Source organism: Hyaena hyaena, unplaced genomic scaffold, assembly GCF_003009895.1.
Source record: "Hyaena hyaena isolate Hyena2069 unplaced genomic scaffold, ASM300989v1 scaffold_1352, whole genome shotgun sequence".
Classification (NCBI taxonomy): domain Eukaryota; kingdom Metazoa; phylum Chordata; class Mammalia; order Carnivora; family Hyaenidae; genus Hyaena; species Hyaena hyaena.
Window position 1 is genome coordinate 97,709 of NW_024081987.1, and position 25,216 is coordinate 122,924.

Consider the following 25,216-nt stretch of genomic DNA (forward strand, 5'->3'; position numbering starts at 1 on the left):
ACAAATGCTTCATTTGTCTTTTAATACATAGTTAAATTTCATATGGAATTCAGATTGGGAGAGGGTAGAGCTCACAACTTATTTAGCAAGGTGGGGTGAGAAGTGTTAATTCCTAGAGTCGTCTTCTGGCATCTGAGGTTTTTGTTTTAAAGGATGACTATGACTTTTGATAAGCTGAGAAAGGTAATCCAAGCAGAGAGAAGGGACTAAGATAAGAGCACAGAGTTCATGCATTTGGGTAGAGGCAAATAATTATATTTGGATGGAACATAAAGTATTTGTGCTAGTATAAAGGGTGCTAAAACTTGAAGTAAAAGTTTGAACCAGTTTATGATTGCTTTTAATGCCAGGCCAATGACCTTGGATTTAGTAGGCATTAGGGTTTTACAGATGATTTTTGGGTTGCGAATGAAATGATTAAACTTTTGTATTTAGAGGTTTAATTTGGCAGCAATGTGTAGTGTGAATTGAGGTAGGAATCTGGAGATAGAAAGATCTCTTGGTTGCTGAGGTCATAGGTAATAAGGGTATGGACTATGGCTGTAATAATAGTAATGGAAAGGAGGAAGGAAGTTGAATGGATAGAATTTGATGATCAGAGAGAAATGAAGAAAGTAAAAATAACTAAGATTCTGATCCAGGTTGGGAAAAGAATTGTACCATTTTGAGCAATATCTATGGAAGCTTTTTCTTTGGCAAATGTATGTTACTTTACAGCAGTAGTTCTCAACCTTTTGGTAATTACTCATCCATGATTAAACTAAAAAACTCTGGTCCAGAAAACTTCCATATGCACCTGTGTTTTGTGGGTATAATTTTAGAGCAGTCCATGAACCTGGACTCACCTGAAGCTTATCCATGGAATCCGTGGGTCAATGAGTTGGGCTAGGAGCTTCTCAGAATTAACTAGGCCTTTTAAAACAATTGAATCTTCAAATTCTTTCATTTACTGATAACCCCTACTTCAGAGACATACCTTATACACACTTAGATATATCTCTTTACACTTGTGTTGTGGTTTATGGCTTACAAAGAATTTTGACTATGGTATGTTATTTGCTATTATATAACAACCAACTAACCCAAGGGGATAAATGATTTGCCCTAAGTGTTTCAGTTAGTATAAAGTGGAATCAGGAGTTAATTGACAATGAAGGTGTTCTTTCTTGTCAGATGTATTATTTAGCATCTGTTGCATATAGTTACTGCCTTTAAGTGACCTCATTAGTAAGACTAAATGATCCTGGAGGTTCCTTCCAGTTTTTAACATTCTGTGATTCTTAGGTCTTTGATTTTCATTGAATTATCTGTACCCTTCTTCTTTTCCATGCACAGGAGAGCTGGTGAGACTGAGAATGAATTGGGTGTATGGAGAGCAGCAGATAGCAATATCAGATCAGTCATTTACTTTTATTATTTCCTTTGTATCTCAGTTTGGGTTTGAGGGTAGAGGAAGGGAAGTGAAATAAGAAACCTTAAGAACTTTTATCTTTATTCTATCTTCTATATTCAGGTATGCCTTACTTGAAAATACTTCACTTCATTCATGAAGCCTTATCAAGTGAAAGTAGAAACTTTATAAATGAAATGAAGTGTGGGGTCCTGTCAGTACATTTTTTCATTTGATTAAGTTGCTAACTTTCCCTAGTATGGTTAAAGCATAATTTGATTAGTAAATAATTGACTCCACCTATAAGATTATCTTCCTGGAAGGGAACCTGAACAAGTTATTTTTTAGTGTCTTTTATAGCTCTAGAAACTTTGATTCCACAATTATTAGAAAGACTGGGGTCTTTTCTACCATTTCTATAAAAATATGTAATAACAAGTAGTAGAAAAAATATTGGCCTTTTTAGTGGTGTTGAAGGAAGTTGTTGCTAATACTTAATGGAGGAAAACTATTTAGCCATAGCACATACATAGATGAGTTTTCTTCTCTGCTGGCATTAAGAGTATCATATCTTAGATTTGTATAGCATTTGACATTTTTCCATAATGGCTATATAGACTTTATCATTTGATTCTTATGACAGCTGAGCAGTAGGTGTTCCAGTAGATAATTATTGCTTTTTAGATGAATACAGTGATGCTCAAAGAAGTTAAAACATTTTTTTCCAAGTGTATGACTAGTAGGTAGCTAAAATTAGAACTAGAGCTAAAACTCATATTTTTGTTCCTAGGTCAGCAATTGTGTGTGTGTGTGTGTGTGTGTGTGTGTGTATGCACGCGCGTGCGCTAACTCTTCATCTACAAAGGAAATTTAACTGAAGGCTATCTGTGAGGAGTTTGAATTTATCTGTTTGGAATCTATGTTAAACTTTTGTATTATGTACATCTGAACTTGTCTACTTCCTTTGTGTTAAAATGGGAACCTCATAGCAGTGGCTGTTGGTGGGTAATTTTGAAATTTGTAAGTATTTATCACAAAATAGTTAACCTCCTGTCAAGAAAAGAGCTAAAGTTGAGTTCTTGTCTGAAAAAGTACATTGGTGAAATATAAATGTTAATTTCCTTCTGAAAATTTGTTTTTTTTTTTTTTTTTTTTTTGAGAGAGAGAAGGCACAAGTGAAGGAGGGGCAGAGAGGAGAGAGAGAGAAAATCCCAAGACTGGCAGAGAGACAAGCAAGGCTCACCTGAAGGGGGGCCTGAGCTAACCTAATGTGGAGCTCGAACTCATGAACTATGAGATCATGAACCATGAGATCATGACCTGAGCTGAAGTCAGGTGCTTAGCCAGCAGAGCCACCCAGGTGTCCCTGAAAATTTGACTTTAATTCAACTGTTTTTACAGATGAAGTTTGGTCTTCCTTTATAAAAGCCTAGTTTCTGAAAATTTGTATTTTTGGAGCATATAAATCAAGACGTGATTTCCAAAAGTATCGTGATGTTTCATGATTTTTACTATTACATAAAAAGCTTTATCATTGGAAAAAGATTTGCCATTAAAGCTCTTAGTATACACTTCAGATTCACATGATTAAACAACTTTTGGAATATATTATCTGAAACCATATGCCAGATAATTCCTAAGTTAGAAGGAAGGCTAACATTTGTCTTGACATTCCCTAAACCTATTGTTTATTCATAATACAGCCTGGTATACCTGTTACATGCCAGGTATTGTGTTGGTGCTAGGGTACAGCGCCGAGGGAAAAACATGAAGCCTGTCCTCTTGAAGTTCAGAGTTTAGTAGAACATAACATTAAGAAGGGCATAAAGCTTTATCTTACAAGGTTGTATGAATGTTTGGGACTATAATAAATTACGTGTCTCTCCTTTTCTCTGAGTTTTGAACAAATTAGGCAAAAACCCAAGGAACCATGTAAACATTGTTTTGGTCATTTATTGCTGTGTAAAACCCTAAAACTAAGTGACTTAAAACAACCATCTTATTTGCTTACTGTTTTACTACCCTGTGCTGGACTCATTGGAGCATTTTAAGTTTTGCTGATGGTCACTCTAAAGTCTGCATTCAAAAATTAATAAATAAATAAAGGCTGCATTCAGCTGACGGTTCATCTGGGAGCTGGTCTTCTCTCTTTTTTTCTTACTCTCTTTTTCTTTCTTTTTCTCCATATTTCTCGTAATTTCAGGGCTACTGCATGGCGTTTCCAGCAGTTTTGCAGGCCTTACATGGTGGCTTAGGACTCAAAAGAGTGCAAAAGCAACAGCAACCAGGACTTCTTAAGGCATAGGCTTGAGATCAGCGTAGCATCTTCTGTTGATTAAAGCAATTCACAGGTCCAGCCCAGATTCAAGGTAAAGTGACTAGACAAGTATGTGAATCCCAGGATTACACCAGACAGCTGTATTACACCAAAATGGGGCTTCTGGAGAACTGTTTATGAAGCTGAGACTTAGGCTACCTTCAGTACTAGACCTGTCAGTGGGAAAGTGGAGTCTGAAATGCAAAAACAGTACCATATTTGGCTTATTATACAGATGGAAATAGCTGTATAATACTTGGGTAGAAAAGAAAATTTTGGACCTCTGGAGTTTCACCCTATATGCTACCATAATGGGGCAGAATTGACTTGCTCTACTTGAGGGCAGTGGTGTCTAAAAAAGTGCAGGACCCAGAGCCCAGGCTGCTCTGAAGTAATGATTTACCCAAGTCTCAAATTGGATGAGACAAATGTCCCAGTCAGTACACTGTGCAGAGTGGGCTACTGTGGGCAGAGATCCATCCCCTTAGCCCTGGTGATTAGATGTGAGACTTAACAGTAGCAAGAGCTCCTTGGTGAGTCACTCTGGTCTTGACAAGCCTTGAGCAACCTGGTGCCTCACAAATACTATTTTGTTTGCAATGTCTTGGGAAAAGGTTAGGATAAGCTACTCTTCCTTGGAGAGGAGCTGTTACAGTGGAGAGCGTACACTTGTGGAGACTGGGATGGGACTTTTCTCTCAGTCGGGAAATATAAGGCAGAAAGTAATACTCTTCCTTTTCAGGAACAGGTGGATTCATTCATTGAATACTTAGCTGGGTTTTTCTCACCTTATCTTCATTGCATTATCAGTTTATCTTAGTCTTGGTGTTTTTTTTGTTTTTTTTTTATAGTTAAGTTATCTATAATGTTATGACTAACTGTGGGATGAAGAAGATGAGTGTTACATTATTATTACGTTATAGCTTCTGAATGGAATAATGAATCAATGTATTTCATTTAAAGAATTTAGGTAGAGGGGCACCTGGGTGGCCCAGTTGGGTAAGCGTCTGACTTCAGTTCAGGTTATGATCTCGCCAACCCTGGGTGCAAGCTCTGCATCCGGTTCTATGCTGACAGCCTGGAGCCTGCTTCAGATTCTGTGTCTTCCTCTCTCTGTCTGCCCCTCCCCTGCTCACACTCTCTCTTCCCTCAAAAATAAATAAACATTAAAAAAAATAAAGAATTTAGGTAGATTTGAAGCATTTCATGTATACTGAAATATGAACTGCTACATCGTAGTGCAAATAAATCTCTGCAAATTTGTTAGCTGTTGTGGGGAGGAGTTTGGTAATTGAATGTACTAAGAAACAGGATTTATATAAATAGGAAAGGGTAGGGCACAAAGAAGGGGACAGATAGAATTACCTTAAGGTGTTTCTCTATGATTCTTCAGGGTAATTCAGAAATGTACTAGCATTAACAGAATTGTAGGTGTGCTTTTTTATTTAAGAAAAACAAGTTCTTTTGATAGCTGTTTAGTATACTCATAATTACGGTTCAAGAGGGTGGGTGGAAGCAAACTGTTGAGTCCTGACTTGAAGTAGGATACTCTGGTCATATGTTAACCCCAGCTTGCCAAGTTGTACTATTTTTTGTGCTTAGTGTGGGAAGGAGAATTAGTTAAATGAACTTGCTCTGCATAAAATAGGACATACTTTACCAAAGATGTAATAAACTAGATTGCAGCACTCTTAAAATTTAAGAATTAAAGGCATTTTGGCATGGATGTTAAGAGCTGTACCTTTAAAGTCAGGTGGAGCTGACTTCTGTCAATGCTGCTTAGTAGCAGTGTTGCTTCAGTTTCTTCTGTAAAATGTAGAGAATATTTTTGTTACTGGATTTTTGTAAGGATTAATTGAGATAATGTTTGTAAAGCAGGAAGGCTGGTCCCTGAGACATCAGCAGCTCTTAAGTCATTTTTATTGCTCTTCACAATTATTAATAAGTAAAATTCAAACAAGTAATCCACTTTTCTGTGAGCCACTCATTTCAACTCTAAGATAGTTTTAGATTAGTTTTGGCATGAGCAGAGCAGTAGATCTGATCTCACGTTTTAACTTACATAAGTTGCTAAAAGGTTAAGAATGAATCTGAGAAGGATACAGGCTCAACATGGCTGGCAGTTTCTGTTGTTGATGGTTTGGCTGTGCAGTTTGAGAGCAAGAAATTGTTAATACCATCAGTAGATGAATTATAGTATAGAACAGTGTTTGTCAGTGCACAGCCCCTACATCGTAGTCATCTGGGATGTTTGTTAAACAAGATATCTGAATACTGTTTGAGAACTCTGGTATGGTCCTTGGTAGTGGAGCTCAAGAATCTTCATTACTAATAAATATCTTAGATGATTTTATACATACTAGTGTGAGAACTGCTGGTAGAAACTGAATTGGTAATTTGGGGTTCTAGTGTTCTGAGACCATTTTTAAAGCTACAGTGTTCATTAAACACACACGTATAATGTAAACAAAAGAGAGCTTAACATCTGAACCTTTTCAGATATTTAAAGAGGCTTAAGATAATTGCCAATGACTTGATCCAAACAAACTATAGAAACCTGATACAGGGTGATTATGTAAGTAGTAGACAGGAGAAGTAACTGTGCAAGAAGCATCCATTAGGCTTCCTTGTTCAAAAAAAGTTTCCTCATGCTTCTACAAAAGAAGACATTCTTTTTGAGTAAAGGTATTTCTTCTTGGGGTGCCTGGGTGGCTCAGTCAGTTAAGAGTCTGACTCTTGATTTCAGCTCAGGTCATGATCTCATGGTTCTTGAGTTCAGGCCCAGCACTGGGATCTGTGCTGATGGCGCAGAGCCTGCTTGGTATAATGTCTGTCTCTCTGCTTCTAACCTGCTTGTACTCATTCTCTCTCTCAAAATAAATAAAGATATTTCTTCTTAAAAAATGCCTATTGAAACAGTTAAATTAGATATTATAATTTTCAAATAGTCTAATTGCTTTTCATTTAGTGAAAATAACTCAAAATAGATATTTTGATTGAAGTACGCCAAGTTTAGAATTTGGTCATTTGGGTAGGAAGTTGGTTGGATGGGGACCATAATATGTCCCTTGTGGGGAAAGCCATTGCTTAGCTTAAGGGTGTTGACTTGGGTAAAATGTTATGAGAAAAGATACAATTTTTAATTGATCAGTCAAGAAAAAAAGTTGATGCTTATTTTCTCTAACTTTTATTTAAGTCAGTGGTTTGAGACAGCCTGGATCTGTGTCACTTAAACCATCCTCAGTCCTGTGACCATATCCGTTAGTGGAAGAGCAGATCTTTAAGTTTGGGCTATTCCTGGAAAAACTTAATTTATGTTTATATCAACCATACTTTTATTGTGTTAGTACATTTTGTGGTTAAAAAAAAAAAAAAACCCACACAGAACATGCCAGACCTGTGATTCTTTCTAAATTTGAGTGAAAAGGATTAGTTGGCATTTGTTTGAGGAACATACTGTTTTTGTGTTTGTTTTCACTGACTTAGTGGCTAGTGCTTTGGGGAGAAAAACAGCAATAAACTCATCTCTTTTGTCCTGTGAAATAATATTGTCAATATTTATATGTGAATACCCAGGATGGAAAGTATACATTATACTCTGGAATTTCTTTGTTATAAGTTGAAAGTTTTGATAATTCTAACTTGTTTAAACTTTTGTGTGATTTAATTTTCCTTTAAAGTGTTAGCTATTTAATTGCTTAGGCCTTTAAAGTAAGGCAAACCTAGATTTGAGTTTTCCCACTTCTTTTTTTCACTTTTTTTTTTTAACTTGATTTATTTATTTTGAGAGAGAGCACAAGCAGGTGAGGGGCAGAGGGAAGAAGAGACAGAATACCAGGCAGGCTCTGTGCCATCAGTGCAGAGTTTGATGCGAGGCTTAAACTCAAGAACCCTGAGATCATGACCTGAGCCGAGATCTAGAGTCATATGCCTAACCAACTGAGCCACCTCTTTTCTTTTTCTTTTCTTCTTCATCTTCTTTTTTTTTTTGAGAGAGCATTCAGAGGAGGGGCAGACAGGCAATGAGAACCTCCAGCATGGAACTGATGCAGGGCTCCATTCCACAACCCACTCTGGGATCCAATATGTGAGCTGAAATCAAGAGTCAGATGCTTAACTGTGGTCCAGTCCAGTTACCCAGACACCTTGAATTCTCACACTTTATTGGCCAAGTGATTTTGGTCAAATTAACCTTGGAGTAAGCCCTAATTTTATCATATGTAAACTAGGTATTCATATGTAAAGTAGTAGTAATAATACCTAATTCATAGTTTTCTTGTGTGACTTAAACCTGGCACTTAGAAATAAGTAAATAGGGTGGGTTCATAATACCTTGTTGATGGCAGATAGGTCTCAGAATTTATTTTTTAATTTAGAATGGTAATGCACTCCATACGCTGTGTTAGGTAAAACCCCAGTGAAATATAGGGCAGCGCCCTATACTTTTCTTGACAATTTTTAAGTATGGATAAAGTAATGTGTGGCCACACATCCAGTCAGATTTTGCTGTTAAATGAGTCCAAGTCAGTTTAGTTTTTGCCACCAAATGAGTTATGAAGTTGCTGTACGTTTTTATAGTTCTCTGGGTTTTAGATTTGTGGATAAATAACTGTCCCTGTATTTCTACTGTATTTTCAGCATGAGAAGAATTACATTATTCTAGGGGTAAAGTTTTAGCTGTTTGGTTGATTTTCTCATTTTGGAAAGTTTCTGTGTATTTTTGATTCTGATACTTTTCTCTAAGAGTGAGGATGTTTGATGGAAACTTATACTTAGCAGCCTGCTTTAAAATTCTTAGTAAGAATATTAGTAGATAGTAAATCAACATTGTGTGTCAGTTACTTGAGTAGCTTTAAAAATCCTGAAATTGTGTATTTATAACAAAAAAATTTAGCAGTACTATATTTCTCTAAAGCGCTTAAAAGCTATTTTGATCTGATCTTTACTGCAGATGTGGGGGATTTTGCTGTGTATCATTTTGCAGCATGGGCATGTGACTGAAATGTCTTTCTTATCCTCCTGTCCTCTACTCTTGTGGAAGTATGGTAGAACAATATTGGAGTTTCTCTGCCTCAGAGTCTTGAGAGTATGGCAAGAGTGGTGGTGGTGATAGAATAGTGTTAGGAAATGAATACTCCCGGCACATCTTTTTGTATTCCAGATTCTAGGAACAATTCTAGTTTCCTAGAGTTGGTGTTAATTAACACTTTATTTCCTTCTCAAAACCATGTTAGTATCCTTATTTTACAGATAAGTAAACTGAGACTCAGGGGGTTTAAATATATACAAAGAGAGTTGAAGTTTGGCCCTACATCTGTCCTACTTTGTAAGTAGTTCTCTATATTACATTACCCTAATATGCTCTTCTCACACTAGAAATTCGCACTTTGGAATTGAAGAATTAGGAAATTTCCTTGGCTACTTAAATGCTAGTAAATTAGAATCTTTAATAAGAAACAATCAGGAACCGTTTGATGTGAACTTAACTTTGGGTCATGATATCTTAGCAGTGCAATGCAGAAGAGCACTAACCTCATCAGCAGACTTAGGTTGGGGCTGACATTAAGAAGCTTTGTGTCCCTGAGTAAGTATCTTAATCACCTCTCAGCTTCAGCTCTAAACTTTCATGAGATGTAGCAGCTGCTGTATATTTGAAAATTATCAAACGTTAAAAAATTTTGGATTCAAAGGAGAAAAGTCTGGAAATTAGTATTATACTATTAAAATACAGTACTTTGAAACACTCAACCAATTATTCATGGAAATCTTTTTATCATTTTAAAATATGTGATTGTACATAATATAATTACATTAAGTTTGATCCTTGCAAAAGTGGGAATGTTATATTTCCCTGGATGTTTTTCTCAGAATACATGGAGTGATTTATTAACCATGATTCCAACAGCTTACCTCTTTCATTGTTAGTATGTTTACACTTTACACATTATCTTTTTTAGATTACTTGTTCTTTTTCAGTTTTTAGAACAGCATTTTTAGTGACTAGGTTAGAAGCCCCACAAACCACCCTACTTTAAGTTGCTTAATCTTTAAGTGATAAAATAAGAGAATGGTACTGTCAGGTACAGCAAAATGCTCAGTTTAAGGCATGGGTTTAGCTCAGCATTTTTTTTTTAATGGTTTTATTTTATTTCTGAGAGAGAGAGGTGGGGGATGGGGAGCAGAGAGTGAGGGAGACACAGAATCCAAAGGAGGCTCCAGTCTCTGAGCTGTCAGTACAGAGCAAGATGTGGGGCTCAGTCTCACAAACCGTGAGATCACGATCTGAGCCAAAGTCAGATACTTAAGCAAATGAGCTACCCAAGGACCCCAGCATTCTTTTCTTCTTTAGTTTATTTTTATTTTGTGAAAGATACAGGGAGCAAGTGGGGGGAGGAGCAGAGAGAGGAGTCCAAATCCTAAGCAGGCTCCTCTCTGTCTGCAGAGTCCTGTGTGGGGCTCAAACTCACTAACTGTGAGATCATGACCTGTGCAGAAATCAAGAGTTGGTTGCTTAGCCAACTGAGCTACACAGGTGCCCCAGCGTTTTATTTTTTATATTCAATTTTTTTGTGGTGAAATGTAGTAAAAAGAGTGTTGGCTTTGAGCCCAAGAGATCTGAGTTCAAAATCCTAACTTTCAACTAGTCCTATGGCCCTGGGTGATAAATTCATAAAGCCCAATTTTCTTCATTTGTCAGTAGGAATAATTAATGACTCTGAAGGGTAATTGAAAACATTAGACATGGGGTGGTTTGTTTTTTTTTTGGTAATGTCACTGATAAATAATAGGAGCCCAATAAATGGTAACTGTTATACTTAGTAATTTTGGAGTCAGAGACCTGATTCAGATTCCAGATTTAAGACTGGCTGTGTTTCTGTGTCACTTAAGACACCCCATGTAAGTGCACATTGTCCCAGGTAGTTTCACTCTGTCATCTTAGACTTCCGGTTAGGAAGTATTTACTCCGCTCTTTTTATTCCTGTAAGTTGATTCTGTAAGTTTGGAACTCCAGTTTTAAGATGCTCTGTGTTATTTAAATTTTATTTTCTTAATTAATGTAATGCAGCACAAGAGTGGGAAATTTGTTTCCTGCTGATATTCAGTAAGGTGGGGAAAAATTATCAAATACAAAAATTGTTTACTTGAAAAGTTTTGGTATTTTGCCACGTAAACATAATACTGCATATTATGAGAAATTGAAAAATTATAATTAGAGGGGGCGCCTGGGTGGCTTAGTCGGTTGGGCGTCCGACTTTCACTTGGGTCATGATCTCGCGGTTCGTGGGTTCGAGCCCCCCGTCGGGCTCTGTGCTGACTGCCGGCTCAGAGCCTGGAGCCTGTTTCAATCTGTGACTCCCTCTCTCTCTGACCCTCCCCTGCTAACGCTGTCTCTCTCTCTCTCTCTCTCCTAGGAATAAATAAAACATTAAAAAAAAAAAGAAAAATTATAATTAGAAGAGGTATCTCATTCTCATTACTGATTTTTTAGTGTACTTTTCTTTTGTTGATGTAAATAAATAATAGTGTCAGTACTTTTAAAACAGAAAAATAGGAATCAACTCTCTAAATTAGGAATAATTATGAAAAATAAAGTTAGTCAGTGCATAAGTAAAACTGTGTTTCACTTTTTTATGATGACCTGAGGAAGGGAATGGAGCAAGGAGAGGAGGAAAGGTTAGTGTAATAAAAGATACAGTAACAGTGCCAAAGTCCTGTGTTTTGTTTTGTTTTTAAGGGCCATCACTGCTTAGCTTGATTACAATAATTGCTGCTAAATTTCCTATGTTTTTGTCCTCGTTAATGTTTTCTAGTAAATGAAGTACAAATATTTTTGATATCCCTAGCTTACAGCAGAAGAAACTGTTAATTGCATTTTGGGGGAAGTTACTATAATGTATTAAAGTATGTATTTTTTAAAAGGTGCATTTTATGGAGCAATATCACCATCTTGTGGCCTTCAAGAAAATTGTTGCCAAAGTTCTGTTTTTAAAGCTATCAGCATAAATTAGCTTTCTCTGATGTTGGTCACAGGCTCAGTCAAATTTGTAATAGGCTGTTCTTACTGTAAATGAGGGTGGGGAGTAGAAAACAAAATGATTTGTACACTAGGATTGCAACTTTGTAAAAAAAAAAAAAAGAAAAGTGTATTGGAAGAAAATAATACTTTGAAAGTTGTGGGTTGGTTTGGTGGAGAGATTATGGATGATTGCTACTCTTATGTTCTCATGAAATATGCAGTGTTTTACAAGCAGTTGTGAGCTAGAAAATCTCAGAATGTTCTGTGCTTTTTTAATAGGATTACCATGGCCCAGAGAAATTTAGATACCCTGTCTCACTGTGCCATTTAGTGAGACTGTTGCCTAGAGAAGTGTTTTCTTAGCTGGTGATTCTTGAAGGAATATTTTCTACGTGGACTTTTACACTTTTTTTTTCATTTTGATGATAATTTTAAAAGGAAGAAAATCAGTTCGAGAAGTATGATGGTTCATTTAAAAGAGCACCTAAAAAGTAAATAAAGCCATTTGGTTTTAAGTCTGGGTTTACTTAGTTGTTTTGAGATTCGGTTGATACTAATTATCTTTCATTGGCAAATAAGTATTAAACACTCTTGTGTGCCAGGCTTTGTGGTAGGCAGAGTAGGTAAGATGGTGAGGATTTGTCCTGCATTCTTGGAATTTACCATTGCAGATATAGTGAGAAAAATAAAAGCTATTTTGAGAAGCACACAAGGTAGAAATCAAGAATTCTGGATAAAAATAGCTATAACTTTTTGAGTATTTACTGTGTGTCAGGCTCCATGCACAATGCTCTTGGTACTTTTTCTCAGTGTCAGAAATTTATTTTGGAATTTTGCTTTGATTTTTGCAGGAAAAATGCATATACACACAAATAAGTATTTGTGGAAGCTCAGAAACATCTCTGTGGAACAAAAGGTTTCCTTATACAGTGTAAGTGGTTCAGCTATTATGGGTCTGGTAGGCTTTTGTGGCTTGGTCTTGCTTGGTATCTTACCACCATTTATAACATTTCTGTGGGAAAAATTGTGCTGTGTTCTAAGCAGCTATCTTTCTCCCAGACTTTTAGAATCCAATTGATGTGTAATTTGGGGATTAGTATATAACTTCTGAATTATTTTGAATATTTAGTTAGGGCTTGAAGTTTTCAGGTTTAATGAACTTTCATTAAAGTTTATGTACTTGTGGATGTTGAAGTCTTTAATAAGTCAAATGAGCATTTTAGTTAACATGTATGTTTTACTTTTGTATTGGATATTTTTGTATTGAACTGTTGTTGTGGACTGTGGGTCCACAGTGGGTGGGTCCAGATTACGTTGGTGAGAAATCATATTGGTGAGGCAGACATGGATTACCAGGGCAAAGATGGGAGGGGGTATAGGAGGTTTATAGGATCTTATAGGATTTTCTTTATAATATCTTAAGGTTTTAGTTCTGTGCTATATGAGTACTTTTTTTTTTAACCTAACCACACTAGCCAATTCTACAGGGTTAATGTTTTATTAATTGTGAATCTTTATTTATTGAATATTTAGTAAGGGCTGAGCACTAGGCAACAGGCTGGAATGATAAAGATGAGTTGTAACAAAGAAATTTTCCATGTAATGGGGGAGATAAAGAAATAAACATGGTTCCAATGCTATGAAACACAAAGCAGCTAACTAGTCCAAAATTGGACGTATGACACTTGAGCAAAATCATGAAAGATGATTAGAAATTAGGTAGATGAGGGTTTGAGAGTACCCAAATGTTTCTGTGAGAATCACCTTGAGCCCCCACTGTGCATGGTCCCCCAGGTGATTCTGACATGGCAGCCAGGGTATGGAAAACTAGAGTGGATTAGAAGTATTTGTTATTAGTGAGATGTGAGTAAAGAGCTTTTCTTGAGACTAATAATTATGTTGTTTTCTCTAGCTGAATCTTAATAAATAAAGGTGGCAAGAGTATATATATACATGATACATTTGAATAACCAGAAGTAGTTCCATAGTAGCTACAGTATGCCCTTTTCTCTTTTGGAACCTAAACTCTGAACGGCTCTAACAATTAGTGTCATTGCTTCTAAGCATGAACTATTAAAAATGAGTTGGAAAAATACTCACATGTCTGTAGGGATTGGTGCTACTATTCCCCTGGACCTAAGTCTCTGCTCTGTTGTCTTGAATTCCTTACCTAGCTGCATCCCTCTTTCAAACAGGGAATGCATTGTATTCCCAGTGTCTCAAGGAGTGCCTCCTTCATTGAGGAAATATGTAGACAAAACCTCTTTAATTTAAAAAAAATTTTTTTAAATATATATCTTTTTTTAATGTTTTATATATTTCTGAGAGAGAGAGAGAGACAGCATGAGCAGGGGAGATACAGAATCTGAAACAGGCTTCCCGATGCGGGGCTCGAAACCACGAGCCATGAGATCATGACCTGAGCTGAAATCGGACGCTTAACTGACTGAGCCACCCAGGCGCGCGTAGGCAAAACCTCTTTAACTTTCTTCCCACTTTCAGAGATATCTGTATTCTCACCCATTCTTTTCTCTGCCTAGCCTCAGTGTAAGGCATGTCTGTACCTCTATGTTAAGTCTCAACTAGCCCTGCCTTCTCAGAGATCTTGTCTAGAACCATCATTTCTTCTATGACTTCAGCTTCTTCCTGTCTGAAAATATGTTCAAGTCTCTTCCATCTTTAAAAACAAACCTATGCATACATCCCTTTAAGCCTATACATATCTTTTCCTTCACAGTCAAAAATCTAAACACTGGTTTCTTAAGCCATTAGCTTCTGGTCCTACCATTCTATTAAAATTACTCTTGCTAAGTGCCTGCTGGCGTCCATATTGTCAAGTAAACAGTTTTCTCTTTTTACCTCTTACTGTTACCATCTCTTAGAAGCTTTTCCTGATAATTCTTCCCACCAAATCTGATTTAGGTGCTCCTTTTTTGTATTTCTGTATAGTACTCTGCAGTGAGCCTAAAGCTGCTGACTTCTGTGTCTGTTTCCACTGCTAATTTATAAGCTCACTGAGGGCAGAGCGCTTATCTTAGATGATTTAACACATTACTATTTAACAGATTACCTGGAGACACATTTGGTGTATATATGCTGAATGACTTAATCCATAAAAATTATTAAAAGAAATGCCTAACATCTGGTTTGTTTATTAAAAGCTCCTTTTTGCCCCATGGTAAGTTGCTTTTCTTTTGCTAGAAATATTAAATGAGAGACTTGGGTCAGGATTTTGTAGCGAGAATGTGGAGGCCCAGGCAGTGTTTAGTGAATGAACCATTATCTGATGATTCAGAGAGGTCCTGGAAAAAATAGATAGCAAGTAGCTACTGTTTGGACATGGAAGAGGAGGGGGAAATACTTCATACAGTACTGAGGCAGCAACCAAATTGCATGGGTAGAAGAGTGAGTAGGAGATAAGAAAGAAGGTTGGCTATTCTTTTGAGAAGACAGGTGTTTTTCCCCCGTTTTTATTGTCATTTTGGTTTTTTTTTCTTCTTACTGCTCTTGTTTTGACTGGTTTGCTTTTTGTTTGTTTTTGTAATACATGAGCCCCACATCTGTATGGTGGCTAAGAGAGACTTGGTTATGAGTGGGGGGTGGAGGAAAGCACTATCTTAGGAAGTGAAAGTGGTGTAAGCATGTAATCACTTTGGAACTTAGGAGGGTATACTTCATTTTTAAAGACAGTACTTGGACAGGATTGCATGTAGTATGATTTTATAAGAATGTCTGCCAAAAGTTATTTAAAATAAAGTAGATGGGGCAAGGGTCTCAAAAGGCCATAGCATTAAGTTTCAAAAGGATAATCTCAGTGTTCAGAAAAATTAACTGATAAAATTGCAGTAAATATAGTAGGACTAGGTAAATGTCTTATTTTTTACTCTTTCTCATATTTAATGTTGCTTTTTTTAAGTTTCCTGATTTATTTTTAAGAGAGAGAAAGAGAGCGAGCAGGGGAGGGGCAGAGAGATGAAGAGAGAGGGAATCCCAAGCAGACTCAGTACTGTCAGTGCAGAGCCTGATGTGGGGCTTGAACTCATGAACTGTGAGATTATGACCTGAGCTGAAACTAAGGATTAGATGCTTAACCAACTGAGCCACCCAGGCCTCCCTCTCATATGTTATATTTTTAATAATTGAGCATTTATACAGCCTTTATAGTTCCCAAAATACTTATTTGGATCTCACCTAGGTCATTTGCCACTTAGGTTAAATTACTTGTCCAAGATCTGTCAGTTTATTTATTAAGCATTTATCATGTGCCAGATAGTTTTCTTAGTGCTTTGTCAATATACTCATAAGGTAGATACTGTTACCTTCATTTTATAGATGTAAAAACTGAGCATTATGAGGTAAAGGAGCCTGCCAAAAGTTGAGCATAGTAGTCAAGTGAAGCTAAGGTTTGAATCTAGACAGTCTGGCTGCAGAATTTACACTCTTAACCACTGTTTCACTGCCTCTTAATAGATGTGGGAATAGACATTTAAATCCAAATTCAAACTAGACTTTGCTTAATGATAGTTTCTTATTTTCATCCTCTCCATTCCATCTCATTAGAAGTAATTGGACCACAAGCTGACTGAAAGCCTTCTATAAGTGACAATTTAGTTGTTGACAGGACTGGACTTGTGTTTCTTGTAACTTCAAACATTACTAGGTATTTAGAGTTTTATATTAAATTTGTAGTAAATGTACTTTTTAAAAAAATTGTTAACCTGTGGCTTGGAAAAAAAGCAAAATGGTATTTCAGCTCAGGATAGAAATATCTTTGATATTTGATCCTCTGGACTGGCCTTTGCTTTGGTGTCTCATACTAGTTTAACCTCTAGTCTACTGTCCAAATTCTATCATTAATTATTTATTACCTTTTTTGGAAGGAATTTGCATTCCTTATAGACAAGACCCTGTACATTTTTGCTCGCTGGAAGTTTATATGAAAAGCATTTTGTTTGAAAGGAAGATTGGTTAAGTTTAACTTGGGTAGGTAACTATCTTGTAATTATTTCTCAGGTTAAGTTACTGTGATCATGTTTGTGCTTGGATTGGAGCCCTCCTACCTGTGATACAAGGCTGATTTGATGTCAAGGATGGAATTGGAATTAACCAGAATCAAGAAGTAACTTAATTAGAACTAAATAGAATGAGAAAGAGAATTTAGTAGTTTGATTAGCTGTTGGACCTGAATTTCTGTAAATAGAGAGTGAATTTTATGTGAAGAGCAATGAGGAAGTAAATTGCAGGAAATTAATGGGCAGCAGTTAATAAGGGTGTGTGCCATGATAATTTGAAGAGACATAGGATAAAAATTCAGCTAGGCTTCTGACTACCTCATAACATTCACACTGTTACTATGAATGTTTGTTGATTTTGAAGAAGGGAAAGAAGTTTGTAATAACTGTATAACCATTAGTTTAGATTGGTCACAGTAATTTTGAGAGCAAAGAGTTCACGTATTTGGAAATGGTTAAAATTGGCAATAAGGGAATCTACAGATAGGTCAAGGTTTAGTGCTTAAACCTAAAATTGTGATGTATATAGGACATTTCAGTATAAGATTTTCATTTTGTTTTTGCTTATTAGCTTGAAGTGGCAGCATAAGATATTAGTGGAGGAAAATTTTGAGAAGTTTATTGTAAAGCAGATTTTCTGTGTAATTGAGAGAAATAACACTTAAAAGATACAGTTGAATATAAATTCACTATACACAGAAAATGAAATAATAAAATAGAGAATGAATTTATGAAACGGGGAGATGTGAGCTATATCTAGGGAAAAAAAGTCAAGAGGACTAGACTTGTATTGTTGGAAAAGTAGAGATAAAACTTGAAGGATGACTGAAAACAGAACCAAAACGTTTGGAGAAAACTAATGGATTTATCTCCTGGTTGAAAATCTAAAATTGAGTGGAGATAAATAATGAGTTGGGAGATACTGATTCAGGAAATTTGGCATTTTGAAGATAAATACATTTTTCTCATTAAAAAGAAAAAGACTTCTTATGCTCTTGTAAAGTTCCAAAATATAGTGCACTAAAAGAAACTTTGAAATTGAAAGTACAGAAGGATGGAGGAAAGATGAGTTTATTAGAGCCTGTGATTAGATAGGCATTTTTAGATTAAAATAAACACCAAACTATAGTCAGAAGTTAAAAAGTACATATAGGTGCCCATTTTTATTTGTCCTTTGGTAGATATTGCCAAGTGCTTTTAAAGTCACTGGAACGACAGTTTAGAAGTGTTCATTCTTTTTTTACTCAGTGGCATTTGTAAATTATCAGGAGGGTGATGTTTCTGTGTTTTGCATTGAAGAGGATTAACGAGTGATACTTACATAGATAGGTCTATGTGGACAAGTAAACTTCTTAAGAAATCAGCTAGCTTTCATGGAGCAACTGGATGGCTCAATCAGTTAAGTGACCCTTTGTCTCTTTGTTTGGACTCTTGCTGACAACATGGAGCCTGCCTTGGTTTCTCGATCTCATGGTTCATGGGTTCCAATTCTCCGTTGGTCTCTGTGCTGACAGCTGGCTCAGAGCCTGGAGCCTGCTTCGGATTCTGTATCTTTCTCTCTCTCTGACCCTCCCCTGCTCACGCTGTCTGTCTCTCTGTCTCAGAAATAAATAAAACATTAAAAAAAAAAAATCAGCCAGCTTCCATCCCAAACAGAATTGTATGTGACAGTTTGAAACTGTGAAGTGCAATGAAAACGTAAAATAGTGACAATATTATTGGCAGGATTTTTTTTTTTTTTTTACCTCAGTAGCCATGGTTTGTTGTCTCACTGCATCGAAGAATGAAAAGATGGACACAAAATGAGCAGCAGGCAAAAGTTTATTAGAGTATAAGAGCAGAAAGTAAGAGTAGTAGGAAAGCTCTCTAACCACCCCACCTTCCCTTCCCCCTTGTTCCTTCTCAGGTTTACCTTTATTGGCTGGATAACTCTAGGTGCTGGGTTGTCCATTCCTGATTGGCTTGATTCCATTGTATGAAGGGTGGCCATGGCAATACCATTCCTCGTGGGTCATAAGGTTTAATGGTCTACTTATTTTTAGTCAGATCTTTTGTCAAGTTCCTGAGGAAAACCTGAGGGGGAATAGGTGATGTCTGTTACATTCTTTTTTTTTTTTTTTTAATTTTTTAAAAATGTTTGTTTATTTTTGAGAGAGAGACAGAATGTGAACAGGGAAGGGACAGAGAGTGATGGAGACACAGAATCTGAAGCAGGCTCCACGCTCTGAGTTGTCAGCACAGAGCCCAGACGGGACTTTAACTCACATGCTGTGAAATCATCACCTGAGCCAAAGTTGGACATCTAACCAACTTAGCCACCCAGGGGCTCCTATACATTCTTAAGAGAGAGAGACCTTAAGGCCCGAGGGAGCTTACTGTGGTCAGACATTCCCAGCATTGTTCTAAAATATGTGTTTTTTCCCCACCCAGGGCCTCAGATCCTAATCTTTCCCTCTCTGCCTATTTTTTCCCTATCTTAATATTGCCACTAGGCACTGGTGGGGAAGAAGGGGAGCTGGAGGGACTGGAGGCCCTGGGCTAAGTGGACAGATTGTAAAGGGAGCATGCGTAGTACAAATATGGGGTCAGCCCTGATGGTCAGTGGAATGAGATGCACTGGTGGGATACAAGGGCAGGGTGTTGTTGGCATAGATGTCGAGATAGGAGTGGGGGTGATGGCGTGGTGCAGGGAAGAACTGTGGGCCTGATTAGGAAGTTGGAAATGCCTTTGGATCCTTAGGAGACCACAGGGCAGCAGTTATTTGGAGTTTGGTAAAACTAAACAATTCTGATGGCTAAAAGATACTGGGTATTGAGAAAGCTTCTTGCCCCTTCCTTTTCCCTTCACTCAACATGCAGTCCCAGTGGTATTGAAGCCCACTGATGAGTTGTCCCTGTAAAGTTGATGTTTCTTTTCTGAATATTTAGGTCATACAGAAATATAAAATGTAACGGGACTGTGCTTTATTATAACAGGATTCTGTAAGAAAAATCTCTTTGAGGTACATCAAAAAAGCTGCCTACAAAGAGCCATTATACTGTTTACGGAAGTTACCAAATACTCACCCCAGTGTGTCCTGAAGCAAAAGGTTTCCCAGGTAGCAGAACTAAAAACTAAATGGTCCTGGCAAGTCAGTATGAGTCACCGTCTTATTTACTGTCTCCCATTTTATAAGTTCATTGAAATGATCAATAATATCTTTTTATGAATGACCTTATATAGAAGTAACATTCCTGTATTATTTAAAATTTAATCTCCTATTTTGTAGTTTATGCTTTTTTTTTTTGTGACTAGAGAGAGAGAGAGAGAGAGAGAGAGACAGCGTGAGCAGGGGAGGGTCAGAGAGAGGGAGTCACAGACTGAAACAGGCTCCAGGCTCTGTCAGCACAGAGCCCGACGCGGGGCTCGAACCCATGAACCATGAGATCATGACCTGAGCGAAAGTCGGACGCCCAACCGACTAAGCCATCCGGGCGCCCCAGTTTATGCTTTTATGAAATACTTATTTCTGCTTTAGAGTTGCTGAATCTTGGGTATTTTAGGGGCAGGGAAACTACTTTTTTCATCTATATCTTTGCCACTTCCAGTGAGTTTTAGATTTTGTGCAGTTGATGTAATAGCTTTGTCTAAATGCAGGCTTTCTAACCTTCCAACTTCTGCATTCATTAGATGAAACATCCCTGGCATCTGATTATGTACCATCTTATCTTGTTACTGAAGTGTTTACTATGTATTAATATTGTTTTCAAAACCAGGCTAAGTATTACCTAAAACTTTGTCTTCTACAATTTTTGTGTCCTCACCATGCCCACTTTATAGACTAGGTAGTCCGTAAGGGTGTTTATTAATTGATTCAGGCAGGTAGATATGTGACAGTAGTTCTCTGGTCTTGATACTATGGATAGCATGCGAAATGGATCAGATTTGTTGTTCTTTTTTCTTAAATGTTGCTTCTGACTTAAGAATGACATCTTGAAGTAAGCAGGCAATTAAGATACACCTTCTAAGTGAGGATTTGATAGGTCTATAACTTTGGAGGACTGGAAGCATAGTTCATTATCTACATTCAGGACTCTCTTATTTGCAGTTGAATATTAATGAACTCTTCTACAATTCTGTGGCATTTTTAAAGGATCGAGCTGGACATAATCAGCTTCCATATAACTGGCCATATACTCTGGCCATAGGTTGTAACCTAAATTCATTTGGATGAATAACTAGTTTGCTCAAAAGTTTAACAAACTCAGGCTTTGTTTTTGCCTTTTGCCGTACTTGGTCACACAGCTGTTAAGTGGTAGAATTGGAAATGAAATCAAAATAGTATGACTGTGGAATTGGCTTTTAAACTTTGTACTGTATTGTCTCCCACAATTTGTTCTTCTTCTCCTTATCCTGGTTATGGCACCCTTACCACCCAGACAGAGAAGTGGGAAATTTTGGTAGTTCAGAACACCTCTTTTTTTCTAACCCTCAGCTATCCCATAACCATCTGGTTAAAGATCTTATATACAACCTGAGTACCACCCCCCGCCAAGTGCTCTGATCAGATAAACTCAGTGTTTTAAATCTAACCTTGCTGCTGCCAGAGTTAATTCCCTTCAAATGTGATTCTTGTTATTGAAATCTATTGGTATCTATCAGTTACCTTAATAATAAACTTTAAACTACTATGCTTGCTATATTTCGAATACCATATAAACTATTCCATAGGATCTGGTACAATTTAGATTACTCAGTTTGCCTGTTAACCTTACCACTTGATACTATCCCTATCTTCCATTCTCCAGCCATTCTAATAGTTCTCTGAATGTGCCATACTTTCTGTAATTTTCTCTTCAAGAATTATACTTCAAGACACAGTTCATTCAAAGGAAGACACAGTTGATTCAAAGGTATCTTCTCTGTGAACAACTCCTGATTCTGATAGTTTGGATTATCCACTTTTTCTTGTGTGCTCTAGATGTTCTGCTTTACATTTTGCATCTATTTTAGTAACTGTAACACTGAAGGTATTTATTTGTTTACAGGTTTGTCTCCTCACTAGACTATGAGCTCCTTGAAAGAAGGAATCCTGTCTTACTCATCTTTATATCCCCAGTGTCTAGCACAGTTCCTGGTACATAGTAAGTGATTAGCAACTTCTTTTTTAAGTAAGACTATATTTAACACTCTGACTCCACATATTGACAATTAATTATACCAATCTAGACCTTATATTGTCATAAAAAAATATGACTAGACTTTTAACACTTTTGAGACATGATTTCCTCATCTGTAAGATGAGATTAGTACCCCCTACTCATACAGTGTTATTGTAATGTCAGATTAAAGAATATAAATGGCAGTGCATTATATTTCAAGTATCATACAACTTTGTTATTAAGTAAAGTGTGGGAACTAATTATATGTTAAAATTGATTATTTTATTTGCTGTGTTCCTTTTAAGGCAAAATGGTACCATTTTTTGAACCATCTCTGTCATGTTTTGCAGTTTAAGTTTTCAGTTACTGATTACCAGAAGCATGTACGCAAAATAGTGAATCCTGTGCCTATTACCTTTCTATCTAATCGACTAATAAGATCCTTTAATTTTCTTTTAAATTTTTTTTTTTAATGTTTTATTTATTTCTAGGAGAGAGAGAGAGACAGCGTGAGCAGGGGAGGGTCAGAGAGAGAGGGAGTCACAGACTGAAACAGGCTCCAGGCTCTGAGCTGGCAGTCAGCACAGAGCCTGATGCGGGGCTCGAACCCACGAACCGCGAGATCATGACCCAAGCGAAAGTCGGACGCTTAACCGACTAAGCCACCCAGGCGCCCCTTTAATTTTCTTTTATTCTGCTTCCAAATGAATTAGTATCTTCACCTTTCCTTAGATCCCTCATCCGTTGTTCAGAGGAAGAACTGTCTTTTTCTTGGTAGACTAATAATATCATCTGTGTGAAAGCTATGCCTTTCCTTTTTTTCCCCCCTCACAGGCTGTAGACATACTCCCTTTCCATCATACTTGATAATTTAGTGATCTACACTTTACCTACTTCCTTGCCTTCCATGCATTCTTTAAAGTTTTAAAAATTCTGTAATTTGAACATGCCAGATTATATGTAATATATGGAAGTTAATAAAAACAAACATTTGGGAACCAACCACTTAAGAAGTAGTTCAGTACCCACACAGTTAAAGAGCTACCTGTGAGCACCTCTGTAACTGCATAGTATGGTCCTGTCTTTCCCCAACCGCTGAAGTAACTGCTGTTCTGAATTTTTTTTTTAATTCTAATTTTCTTATCTCTTCTTTTCTTTAGTTGTATTTCCACAAATGTATTTTTTTTTGTTTTGAGTTTAAAAATTGTTCTGTTTATAGCCTTGTAAACTTTGCACAAAAGTTATCTTATTGTAAGAGGAAAACCTAATTTACAAATCTTTGTATATTCCAAAGAAAATATTCAAGTATTAAAAGAATACATAGAAAAATTTCAGGGTGCACATTCAAATTTATAAGTAAATAATTATGGAGATTTATTTTTGGGCTGTGGTTATGCTGTACAACATACAAAATAAAGTGCCTTATCCAGAGTGCAGAAATCTAGCAGAAGTATTTCCACATACTAATTTATTTAGTTTGTGCAGAAATGTTTCCATTAGATTCGTAGTTTACTCCTTGGAAGAGTGACAAGTTTGTCATTTGATTGCCTTTGGACCTCATCAGTTCATCAGTGGGCTTCATTTAGTTGTTTGTTGATTGTATAAGCATTTGAAATGCTCAGAATCCACTATGCCTCCATGTTTTTGGATTTCTTTTTCAATCATGGAATTGTGGCATTTTCAAAGGAAATGCATAGCAAAAGATGAGGTGATGATAACTGCCAAAAGAATTCATTTCTTTCTTTGTGTTTAAGAACTGGAAATATTTCTTGATGACCTAAGTGTAGAATGTTAAGTCTTAGAGGTGGGACTGAGTAAGAGGAAGATGACCTCAGTGGAGAATGTTAAATCTTAAAGGTGGCCCCGAGTAAGAAGACTCAGAACTCCATTTGTATTTTTTTTTCATTGACTGTTGTTTCTAAGACCCATTCATGTTGCCTGCAACTGTAGTTCATTCAATCTCACTGCTGTATAATTGTGTGTTAGCCTAATTAACTTAACCATTTTTCTACCATTTGACTATTTTTCTTTTTTTCTTTCTTTTTTTTGGTTATTTTGAACTATGTTTACACTTGGCACACAGGTACAAAAATTATTGTATTATATGCCTAGAATTGCTCTTTGAAGGACATGCAAATGTTGAACTTTATAGGATAGTATCAAATTGTTTTTCCAGTGATTGTACCAATTTTAACACCTACCAGCAGGATTTTACCAATTTAAATACCTAGTATCAGTGGGGTGACCGGGAGGCTCAGTTTAGTTTAAGCCTCTGACTTTGGCTCAGGTCATGAGCTCATGTTTCTTAAGTTAGAGCCCCATATCAGGCTCTTTGCTGACTGCTCAAAGCCTGGAGCCTGCTTCGGATTCTGTCTCCCTCTCTACCTCTTCCATGCTTACGCGGTCTCTCTTTCTCTCTTTCAAAAGTAAATAAACATTTAAAAAAATTTTTTAAACACTTGGTAGTAGTGTTTAAGAGCCACCACTGCTTTTTTTTTTTTTTTTTGGGTCACTCTTTGGTACTGTTGACGTTTCTAGTTTTTATCATTCTAATGAGTTTAAAAATAACATTTCATGTGGTCTTGTATTTCTCTGATGAATAATAAGATTCTGTATCTTTTCATGTATAAATTGACCTTACAGTTTTCCTTGTTCTTTTTTTTTTTTTTTAATATTTTAATTTATTTCTAGGAGAGAGAGAGAGACAGCGTGAGCAGGGGAGGGTCAGAGAGAGAGGGAGACACTCTGAAATAGGCTCCAGGCTCTGAGCTGGCAGTCAGCACAGAGCCCGACGCGGGGCTCGAACCCACGAACCACGAGATCATGACCCAGGAGAAAGTCGGATGCTTAACCGACTAAGCCACCCAGGCGCCCCAAGGTTTCCTTGTTCTATAAAATTCCTGTTCAGGATTTTTGCCCATTTGACTACTTGTGTTGTTTTACCTTATTTTTTTTTATAGAAGTTCTTATATAGTTTAAATCCTAATCTTTAGGGGTGCCTGGGTGGCTCAGTCAGTTGAGTGTCTGACTTCGGCTCAGGTCATGATTTCACGGTTCATGAGTTTGAGCCCCACATCGGGCTCTGGGCTGACAGCTTGGAGCCTGGAGCCTGCTTCAGATTCTGTGTCTCCCTCTCTCTCTGCCCTCCCCTGCTCATTCATGCTTTGTCTCTCAAAAATAAATGTTAAAAAAAAATACTAATCTTTAATCAGCTTTATGTTTTGTAAATACCTTATAATTTGTAGTTTGTCTTTTAGTTTGGTTAATAATGTTTTATGATAAGCAGAAGTTTTTGGTTTCCACGTAGTCCAAATAGTCATGCTTTGCTTTTTTGGTTA

The 25,216-nt window shown here is 36.8% G+C and overlaps 1 protein-coding gene and 1 pseudogene across 4 annotated transcripts in view; one reads left to right on the forward strand and one right to left on the reverse strand.

Annotated features, from left to right (window-relative positions):
- LOC120225210 overlaps positions 1-25,216 on the reverse strand; it is a 32,295-nt pseudogene that overhangs the window by 1,966 nt on the left and 5,113 nt on the right.
- Positions 1-25,216, forward strand: part of WWP1 (WW domain containing E3 ubiquitin protein ligase 1) — a 137,783-nt gene that overhangs the window by 1,740 nt on the left and 110,827 nt on the right. For 3 of the 4 annotated variants that reach the window (XM_039223456.1, XM_039223455.1, XM_039223458.1), the window contains exon 2: positions 21,765-21,860. The exons of the other annotated variant lie outside the window; for it this stretch is intronic. The gene's annotated coding sequence lies outside the window, so the exon portion shown is untranslated. The remainder of the gene's footprint in view (positions 1-21,764; positions 21,861-25,216) is intronic. 4 annotated transcript variants of the gene reach the window in all.